Source organism: Teleopsis dalmanni, chromosome 1, assembly GCF_002237135.1.
Source record: "Teleopsis dalmanni isolate 2A chromosome 1, ASM223713v2, whole genome shotgun sequence".
NCBI classification, from domain to species: Eukaryota; Metazoa; Arthropoda; class Insecta; order Diptera; family Diopsidae; genus Teleopsis; species Teleopsis dalmanni.
This window is the reverse complement of record NC_051846.1, coordinates 140,090,025-140,102,120: the sequence shown is the minus strand read 5'-3', so window position 1 is coordinate 140,102,120 and position 12,096 is coordinate 140,090,025.

The following is a 12,096-nucleotide window of genomic DNA, read 5'->3' as shown; positions in this document are numbered from 1 at the left end:
GAAAAAAAAATTAAAACGTGTTCTACAAAATGTATCCGATTGAAAAAACTTTAATGATGCAACATAAGCAAATTATCAGATTAGAAACTTGACTGCTAAAACTAAAAAACTATAAAATTTATATAGTACATACGAAAAACTTATAAGAAGTATTTTTGGCAAAAAAAAAAAAAACAAATTGTAGTTATTGATGATTGCGTTACGACGTAAGGGTTTCTTTGCACTAGAGAAGTGAGCTTAAATTTAAACTAACAAAAAACAACTACTAATGCTATTACTTACGACACAATATGATGAAAAATTGCTGGACATACCTTAATTTACGAATATTAAACTAAACTATTGCTTATATACTCGTTAATATATATATTGTAATAAATATATATGCATCTGTATATATTATAATGTTGCTTAAACTAGAGAATTTAACTATTTTAACTAAACGGGAAAAAAATTGGATGTGATTGCGGCAACAAAATAGAAAAAAATGTAAGTAAAATATTTCTTTATGCTGTAGACAAATTCGATATATCCTACATAATAATTTTATATAAATTTTATTTTTTATAAAATTTATATTATGGATATTTTGTATGGATGTATTTATTTTTAATTTACTTTATTCATAAATATACATATATTATTTTTGAATATTATTGTATATTGCTGTAATTCTTTTTATACTTTTATTTATTTGTCTTTAAAGTACTTCAAATTTATCATATTTGTTTATAACGTTTAGTTATAATTATTTAATATTTGTTACTCAAGATTGTTACGAGTATATTGCTACCTATTCTTCCGGTTTTTAAATTAAATATTTTATAATATTTTTAAAGTCCATATTTTTTAAAATTACAATGTTTTAAATTACACATTTTTCTTCAAAAGTTAAAATTGTAATATTTAAAATATTTAAATATTTTTTATAAATCACATATTCTTTTAAAATTACGTTTTTTTAATTACAAATTTTATTTTTAAATTGTATATTTTTTTTAATTAAATATTTTGTTTTAATTACATTTTTTTCAATTACATGTATTTTATTAAATTATATATTCAGTTACTTGTGTGTATATTTTTGTTTATTTGTATATTTTTTATTATATCACGTTTTATTAAAAATATTGATTTTCTATTTGTTATTGTTATCTACTTATATATTTTTTAGGTATTTATTTTAAGATTATTTTTAAATATGTATTTTTTAGTTTCTTTTTATTTTGTTATATATATTTTTATTTTATATAACATTATTTACATGTATTTTTCATTTGTTTATATTTATTTATATTTATTTATATTTATTTATATTTATTTATATTTATTTTTAGTTTCTTTAAATTATATTTATATATTTATATTTATTGATATATATTTTTATTTTCTTTATATTATTTATATTTATTTATATTTATTTATATTTATTATATTTTATTTATATTTATTTATTATTTATATTTATATTTATTTTTAATTTCTTTAAATTATATTTATTATTTATATATTATTGATATATATTTTTATTTTCTTTATATTTTTATTTTCTTATATTATACTTATATTTATGTGTTTATATTTATATTTATTCGTGTATAGATTTATACATATGTTTTTCATTCGTTTATATATATTTATAAGTATATATATGTTTGTATTTATATATATTTATAAGTAAATATATTTGTATTTATATATATTTATATATAGTTTTATGTATATATATTTATATTTATATAAATTTTTTGTTCTCTTATATATATATTTATATATAAATATTTATATTTTTAAAAATGTTTTATTAATTACTATTTAAAGCATATATGTTTTACATATTAATACAAATATTTAATATTAATTTAATTTTGTATATATCTATTATTCTATTAACTCTAAAATTTAATATTAATATTTTAATAATATTTAATATTTTGTTTCATTTTTAGATATCGATTTTGTATGCACGCTTAAGTTGTATTATACAAGGACCAGTCAAATATGTAAGGAAACTATTAATTTTAAATTCATCGTTTGTGAATAGACAAAAAAAAAACGCAACGCAATGGTGTGTTATAAAAATAATCAAATAATATTATAAAAAAATGTAAATGTTATAAACTTATATTTGAAATGTTTCTTTACGTGCGCAGGCATCTATACATATAAAATTATTTATGTTTATAAATCAAGTGTATATATGTGCGTATATTTGTGAGCTGTCATAAATTATAATAACTTATGTGACTGACACATGCATAAACTTATATCATAAACTTATGTAAAAAGATTAATTAATATGTATATGTCTCTATATATATATACATAAATATATCATAATATTATATACTGTATTAATATATAAAAATATCTTAGGTTAAATGAAATATTCAGTTTATAGCTAGGATAGATAGGTAGGGTAAAAGTACATACATGAAAAATTACAAGAAGTACACTAAAAATATTATATAAAACATGAAAAAATATGAAAAATGCTACTGGTTGCAAATGTAGAATAATAACCAGAAGTTCTAAGTATTTTTTCATTCAAATAAATTTAAAAAATTAGTGTACAAAAATGTATGCTGTAATAATGAAATATAAATATATGGTAGAGCAAATTGAAAATAACAAAACTATTAATAAAAACACAAAATTTGATAAATTTTCATTTGAAATTATGACGATGACGACGATGTACATTAACTATTTTATATATTAACTATTTTAATTAAAATTTCTCTATAATACAGAAATTTTTTTGGAAAATGCTTATTCAACTTATCATTTCGTTCAATTATTGTTAGTGTACGTAAACACATTAAGAAAAAAGGAAACAAAATACATAATACGAAACAAAACTAAAAATAACACAGATGCATTTCTTCTAATATTCTCAGTTAAAAGGTTTCATGATTTAAAATATTAAAATGATCTATTTATATATATGTTTATATATATAATAAATTTATATATATACATATTTATAAAACTTATATATGTATAAATAAAAATATGTTTTTCTTAAGTTTAAGAAATGCCAAAAATATTTTTTTTTATTTAAATGCATTTAATTTGGAATTTTATTTAAAAATTAATGTTTTTCCTTTTTTGTATTCCGATGCACAAAATTTAAATTGAACATATTCTATTAATTTAAATATATATTTTTGTTTGCATACATCATTTTGTTAAACGTTTACACAAAAAAAATTAAAATTTTTGCCAATACGTAAACATACATACCACAAAACATACGTCCAAATAGTTAAAATGAACGAATTATTAATTCAATCATATTATTCGAATGAAAACAGTTTTTTATGTGCCATAAAATATAAAAAAAAATTGCAAAAACCAATGAATCCAATACATGAATTCTTCATTATTTTTTATTAAAATACCTTTCAGAATGTACCAATAGAATTATATTTTTAATAAAAATAATAAAATTATAATTATTTTTCTCAAAACATATGTAATAAATATTATTGAATTTGTGCTAATCTTTTTATATATATAATTAAATTTAATTTTTTGTATTGCAAAAAAAAATTGTCTTTATGGAATGGTGAATTATCATTCAGATATATAGCAGCACAGCGCTAAAATTTTGTATAGCTATTAGTTGCATATGTTTTGGGCAGCACTAAGAGCATATTTTTCGTGTACATATACATAATATCATATATTAAATACATAAATAAGTATAGTATGATAGTATATTTGAAATGTAAAAACTTATGCATAAATAAATTGAACTATAACAGAAATGTAGTTTAATGAAATGCTTAATAATAAAAAGATTAAATAGAATTAATATAGTAAGTAAGAAACGTGAGAAACAGTTTTAAGTTCATTTAGTAATAAGTACATATTATAATAAGATAATTAAATTTAAATAGCAAATGCATTAAATATTTATTAAGTTATAATTTTTTGTGTCTTTATAGTTACAAAAAATATACTTAATAGGTGTCAGCTATTTGATACAGATGTATTAGCATTAAGTTATATATAAAACAATATTTAAAACGTTAATGTACCTAACAGTTTTTGAGTAACAAACACAAACGCGTTAATGTAACAAGCGTTATAATATATAATGTCATCTCATAAAACACATAGGAAAATATTAACTTATAAACTGTTACAAAAATTTATTTGTTAAAATTATATTATATATTGTTTTTGACTGCATTAAGAGAAGAAGGGAGTTACTTTAAGATATATTATAATTTATTTTCGCTTTTATTCCCTTTTTACCTTTATTTTTAATCTTATTTTAAAAAAGCAAAATCTATAATATCCACTTCAATATCTTGCTTGATAGATATACTACTATTAATCATAAATAAAAAAATGTATCATAAATTTTGCAAGTTTAACACAATAAAAATAGTGCATAAGACAATATGCGGGCTATTTAAATTCGGAGCATTTTGATGTTCAAATACACTTGTGCTAGCGTATTTTGATGCATTTGTGCTTGCTCGACCACTTAGATATTTGAGTACACTTTTATTCAAGTTTTTTTAATGTTTAAGCACATTTGTGCTCTAGAACTTCAATGTTCGAGAACGCTTGTGGTCTTGCATTTTGATATTCGAAGTCGAACATATTAATGTTCAAGTCATTACTTTCAAGCAACTCGATTTTTTTTAAATATTAAAAGTGTTTGACCCAAATGTTCCAGTTTGGTTCTATTCTAACTGTTCGAATATCGTAATACTCGAATACTATAAGCGCCAATATAGACCAAATATATATTAAAATTCTAAATCGTTGCTTGCTTGTGTTAATTTTAATGAATTTTAGTTTTAATCATTTAGTTTTCAACGTAAAGTAGCACTTTTCATACTTTAAAGTTAATTGATTATTCAAAGCTTATGTGTTCTATAAGCTGTGCTTTTTTTTTTGAAAATTATTTTAAGTTATTTTTATTTTTTTTATTTTTTTTATTTTTTTTTTAAAATTTTTAAAACTTTTTTTATTATTTTTATTTCAATTTTTTTTAATTCTTTTTAAATTTTTAAAATTTTTTTTTTGAAAAGTATCTCTTAACGTTGATTTTAAAACTCAAATTAGAATTGAACTGAAGTTTATAAACGGTAGAAAATCGTGTTTAATGTTAAAATTAAACTGTTGTAACATCCTATATAAAAAATGATACTATTTTTTTGTTTTATCTATTAAAAATTATTATGTTTTGCATACACCTATATAAAATCTTACATAGTTATATTACAATTTTTATGATTATGTACTCTTTAATACATTTTCCTTATTGATGAAACATTAAAAAAATTTTCTAAAAATTCTAAAAAAAAAAATTAATATATAATTTATAAAATAAAAAAAAAATTGATTTTGTTATTGACCTCTAATACTTGACATAATAAAACAATTCTGTATTTTCTATATAATTTTTTTTCATTTTTATTCAAACCTAAAATATATGATTTCATTTAATATCTTTTATAAAAAATAAACTACATACAACAAAACACATAACGTTATGTTTTATTTATATACCCTAAACACATGATTATATATTCAAGTATATAAAATCGAAAGCCTCTAAATATATTGAACTGAATATAATTATTTTTCTCTTAAATATATTCAATAAAATTATATATATTTACGGAGTTATTCATGTTTGTACACAAAACTTTGAATATACGAATAGATCTGAAAGTTGTAAAAGCGAATATAACTCAAAATTGAAAAAACTTAAAACAAATATTTTTTAAATTTAAGAGATTTAAAAATTTTTAAGATATAAATTTAATATAATTTTTGCTCACAGTATTTTTGTTTAGTTTTTAATGCTTAATAGTTGTTTAAAAAAAAATTAAGAAATTCATAACGAATGATATACACACTTAGTTGTTTAGAAAACTACTGAACCATTGTAGTATGTAGTTTTTCATTTGATTAAGTTTATAATTAGCAATTGTCATTTATATTATGCACTCATAAAATGCTAGTAACGTAATCTCTGTGCTATGCATACATTCTTAGATTTGATATACAATAAACTTATAAATTACTTTAAAGTTTTGAGAGACGCGAGTTTACATAAGCTTGAAGACTGTGATCAAATAAGAAGTTATGTGTATGTCTTTGTTTGGATTTATATACATAAGTATATATATGTACCTAAAACTGATATTCAAATATACATATATACATACATATTTAAAAATTTAAATAGTATAACACAACATCTTGATATACATTTATATGTGCATATATATTTACAAATACATGTATTACGTGTACAATAACATTTAAATATATGTAGTAATAATTACTATGGACTACATTACATGCGTTATAATAAATATATGATTTGCATATAACAAATAGTTTATTATATTTGCAATAGTATTATATCACTTATATAATAAATGTTATATTATGCTCACTACGGCATTATATGTACAATAAATATATATAGGTTATGTACGATAAATAATATATATGTTATGTACACTAAATATATATGTTATGTACAATTAATACATATGTTATGTACAGTAAATATATATATTATATATGTTATATGTCACATATGTATATGTATTTAATAAATATTGTATACACAATAAAAAATGTTTAGCATATATAATAGACAATTTTTACGCATGAAAAACATATATACATATATAATCTATAGATGTATTTGACAAATATTGTTTGCATTATAGATAATATGTGGCTTATATAATAAATACTTTGTTATATATGAAAAATAAATATGTATATGATGTATATGAGCATTTATTAAAATTTGTATACACTACTAATAAATAAATATGCTATATATAATAAATAATTTGTTATATATATGCATATATATTCTATATGTATATATTTAGATCTATACTATATATAATAAAATTTATTAAATATATTAGTGAATTATTCGGTTGCAATAATCATATAAGAGCTTTCCTAATAAACAGAAATATAAAGTTTTTTTTATAACTGATGTTGATTAAATCTAAAATAAAATACATAACAAAGTTATTATCAGTAATACAAAAATTTTCTTGTCTCAGTATAATAATTATATATATTGCATATAAAAGATGTATGTATGTATGTATATATGTATATTTTAAAAGGATTTTTAATATTTAGTTTTATAACAAACTTATTTTCCGCCACATCCACGTAATTTCGTGAATTAACGAATTTATTTTTAAATTAATATTAATTTCATCTTTATTTACTAAACATTGCATTTCCTTATATTGTTTAAATCACTTTATTATTATTATTATTATTATTTGTTTTTGTAAAATTTAATGATTGCTGAAGTGCCTATGACTAAACATTTTGATGACTAAAATATTTAACTAAATATAAATGAATAATATAATATGTTGTAAAAATAAAAAAAGAGAAAAAAAGTTTTTTTTATTTTAAATTTAAAAGCTCTAATCTTTTGAATTAATTAAAAATTTTTTTATTCTTTTTGCTATTTTTATACAAAACAAATTGTTTAAAACAAATTTTTTAATACCACAAGCAAAATACAAATGCACATAAAGTAAAATTGTTAAATAAAGATCAGTTCACTGTTCACTTAAAATTGATATAATTAAGTTTTCAAAGTTAGTTACTAACTTAACGATACAAAATAGCAAACTAGTTTGCTAACTAGTCTTACTAATGTATATTAAATTAAGTTATATCACCAAGTACTCATGTATATTTTTTTGTTTTCATACAATTTAAATTTATAGATAAAAAGCATAGATGTGAATTAGTTAAAATATAAAAGTTATAAAATTTATATAAGAAAATATCAGTTTGTACTAAAATGGTTACAATTTCGATAATCATTGTAAATACATATACATACATATAAGATAAGTATCTGAAGTCTTAAATATAATTTAGTATAAGCAAAAACATTAAGCAAAATAACAACAAATTATACAAATCAAATACACTTAATAAAATTATTAATAATAAGTATATATTACTACAAAGCAAAAATTTTAGATATTAAATAAATTATTTCTGTATATATTAAGTATATAATAACACTAAACTAAATAATATTTTTTTATTTATTAAAAATAATATATATTTAAATTTCATATTTAAATATCGTTTTGTTCAAAAATATGATACAGTGTATTTTTTTTAATGATAAAAACTATGTACTAAAATATTAATCTTAATTGATTATAAGATATAACAACATAATCAAATGGTTCTTTATTAAAAATCATTTTAAATTATTTGTATTAATATTATTTTTTTGAAATTACTCAAACTTTATAAACCATATAGTTATGTATGAGCACACGTAAAATATAATTAGAAAATGGGTCTGTTGCCAGTAAAATTTGATTTTTTACATGCAAAATTTTAAATACATATACATTTAACAAATTAAAATATATTTGAAAAAATTCTTAAATTGAAATTTTTCAATTTTTTAAAAGACGTATAGTATTGAGCTATGGACCCGTTCTTAATTGGAGCATAAAATTAATTCCTTTTATTTCTAGTTTCATTAATGGTTCAATGTACAATTCACTTATTTTTTAGTGCATCATAAAAATTACAATTAGTAGAACTTTTCATATATAAAAATAAAATGCATTGTATCACAAATTTTGTTAATTATTTTTAAGATTAATAAACATTAAAAAGAAATTTTTGAATATTTAAAATTTTATTATTAAAATCTTCAACTCAATACTGTTGATATGAAAATATTTTTTTTTTAAATATATTTATTACATATCTATATTTATATATTTTCCTTATATTTTAACCATTATATAAAAACATTTTTCATTTACATTCGAAAAAAAATTAATAAGTAAATATAAATTAATATGAGTTTATAAGTAATATATAAATTTTTTGTTTTATTTATGTTTTATATTTCAATCAATATATATTTTAAATTTTATACAATATTATGCGGGTTGTATCCTATTTCATAATTATTTTTATATAACTTGTCTTATAGTTTTTTATCTTTATATTTGTTTATATATTTATAAGCATAAATATATGTAATCATTTTTTTTTTTGTTTATTTTATATATTAATTGGTAGCGGAAATTCTTTTACTTTTTAGACAAAATTCAGTTTTATAAAAATTTGTAATGATTTTAATATACATTAACATTTTATTTTTTCTAATGGAGATTATATGAGCGTTTTGAATAATAATATATTATTAATAAATTAACAAACACTTGCAAATTATAATCTCGATAAATACTCTATTTTACAAAAATAAATCTAAATTTGTCAGAATCTCTGTTATTATTAGTCTTTGTTCTTTTTAGTAAAATCTTTTTTAAGTTTTATTAATTGGTTTCAAAAATATATATACGTAAACATTGTAATACAGAGTACATGTCGATTAAATTTTTTTTTATTGTAGTTTAAATAAAAATTTTAAATTTATTTATCAAAAATTAATATTTTATATTAATATTATTCTCAGTATAATACTAAGATTTAAAAATACATATTTCTGAAAATTGTTAGTACCAATTCAGAAAATTTAAAAAATTTTATAAAATGTTCATATAATCTTACATTAGTCTAATACTTCATGTTATTTCATATTTTTATATATTTTTGCTTATACTTTAACACTATTATTATATCCAAATCGCATATAAATACAATATTGCTTATAAGTCATATTTAAACTTTAGTTTATAATATTAAATATTTTTAATTATTCAATTAATTTTTATGTTGTTATTATTATAAATTTGTTATTTATGAATTAATTAGTCAATCAACGAAAACAAAATGGCAGTTCACTCAAAATTCATTATAAATAAAACGCTATGCAAAAAAATGTATTTTATTTTAGTATTTACGCACATTGTTATCAATATTATTGTAATCATTTTGTAATATGTAAATTAAATTGTTTTGTATTGTTATCTAATGTACCAAATTAGAAATAAATTGAAATCATTAATTCTAAGCATTCAATTCATTAAAATTATATATTATATAAATCGTTCTATACAAATAAATACATATGTATTTATATATATGCATAATAACATGTATGTATTGTGTTTATGTCTATATATCTATATATATGTACATCATATTTGAAAAATGATTAGAATATAAAAAATATTGCTTGTAAATAAAAAATAAAAAGCAAATTTAATAAAATAGAATAAAATTTATGATGTGTAAAAATTAATAATTTCATTAAACTGAATGCATCAGCAAAGCAAAATAGAAAAAAACATTTTTCATCATACAGTAAAATTATTTTAAATAACAATTAAATAAAACAGGAATTAAATTTATAATATAAATATGTAAAGAATTGAAAATTTTGCATGAACACAAAAATACAACAAATAAATATAACTGTAATAAAAAGAAACTATATATATATATATTATTATAAAATAAATGTAACAAAATTAAAGGAGAAAAAAACATTATATTTACTATTTTATAATAAAAAAAAAATAAAACAAATACAAATAAATATTTAGCAAATAAACGACAATTAACGAAATATGTAAAAGAAATTATAATTATATAAATACTTATATATGATTTGTAAAAACACAATTTGCAAACTTAAATAAATTTTTATTAAAGAATTCTCTTTTAGTGAATATACGCTAAATTTAAGAAAATAATTTATTTTATTTTGCTTTAATAAATTGTTTTTATTATATAAAATGTAAAGCAAATGTGAAGAATTACAAAACAAAAAAAAAAAAAAACTGAAATAAACAAAAATATATATTTTATTGTATTTATTTACATATTATTTAAGAAACAAAAAACAAAAAAATCTTATATGAATACAATAAAAATATTTAATTTTGTTTTAAAAAGAAGAGAATTTTTATGTTTTATTTTCAATTGTTAATTTTTCTTTTTATTTTATACTTTTTATATATAACATATATATATATTTTTTGAATTTAAAGAAATAAGAAATAATTATTGAAAATTGTAAAGTCTATAATGCAAAAAAGAATGAAAAAAGAACTTATTATTAATTAGTTTTTAATAAACAAAAAAAAAAAAAACAAAAAAATATAAATAAAAAACGCAAAAACTAAAAATAATTGCAGTTCTTAATTGTTATCGTGTTGTTTTGTTATGGGTAAAGTTCCAAAAATAATTTAGAAAAAATTGTTTAAAATATATAGCGTTACTATTTACTTTTGCTAAATAATAATATTTTTAGATAACAGTTTTTACAATAAGATTAAATTGAACAGATAATAATGTAGAGTAAAGCTGCAGATTCGTTAGACGTAAGTAATGGATAAAAAACATGTGAGAGGTAATTGTTTAACACATGGATATAACTTGAAGTGAATTGGGACTAAATGAAAATGATTTTAATTGAGGAAGAGATTTTTCTTCTTTGCAAATTACAGTTGGCAGTTGGTTAAGAATTGAGTTGTAGTGCATATAAAATCTTAGCAAAAATTTAGCTCAGGTGCCTATATACACTTAAACATAGTGTTTTTAGTTTTCGATGATATTTTTCTCCTTCCTATAATAATTGTCGATACAGTCGAGATAAGAAGGCAGTGGTTATCATATTCAACGGTAACTTAGAGTTGTACTGATATCGGTGTAATTTGGTTGACTATTCACAAGCACGCAAATAGTAAATGCTGCTTTTAGTGGGTTCAAGATAGTTGCTTTCATAAGGAGCATTTAAGTATTTGTGACAAGGGAGAATTGCCGACGAATATCTGTACTGTCAATTTTCAGAATAACTGAATGTCATCAATAATCGCTTAAAGCAAACTAAACAATAGCTTGCTATTTAGAACAAGGTCTGATGTGCTGCTTGAAGGAACGTTGAGGTTACTGATAGATATGTACGAAGACAAGGATACTTGTTCACTGTAAATTGAGTATGGTGACTAAGAATTGAGTTTTTAATCGAGAGCTTACCCGCATTTACGGACAATGAAAATCTATTCTTCAAAAATATTTCTATTTGTAGAAATTGATTGTAGTTGCCGAAATTACTTTTTTGCTCTAGAAAGTGAAAGTGAACGTAGTAAATTCATTATTTGAAGTACGAAA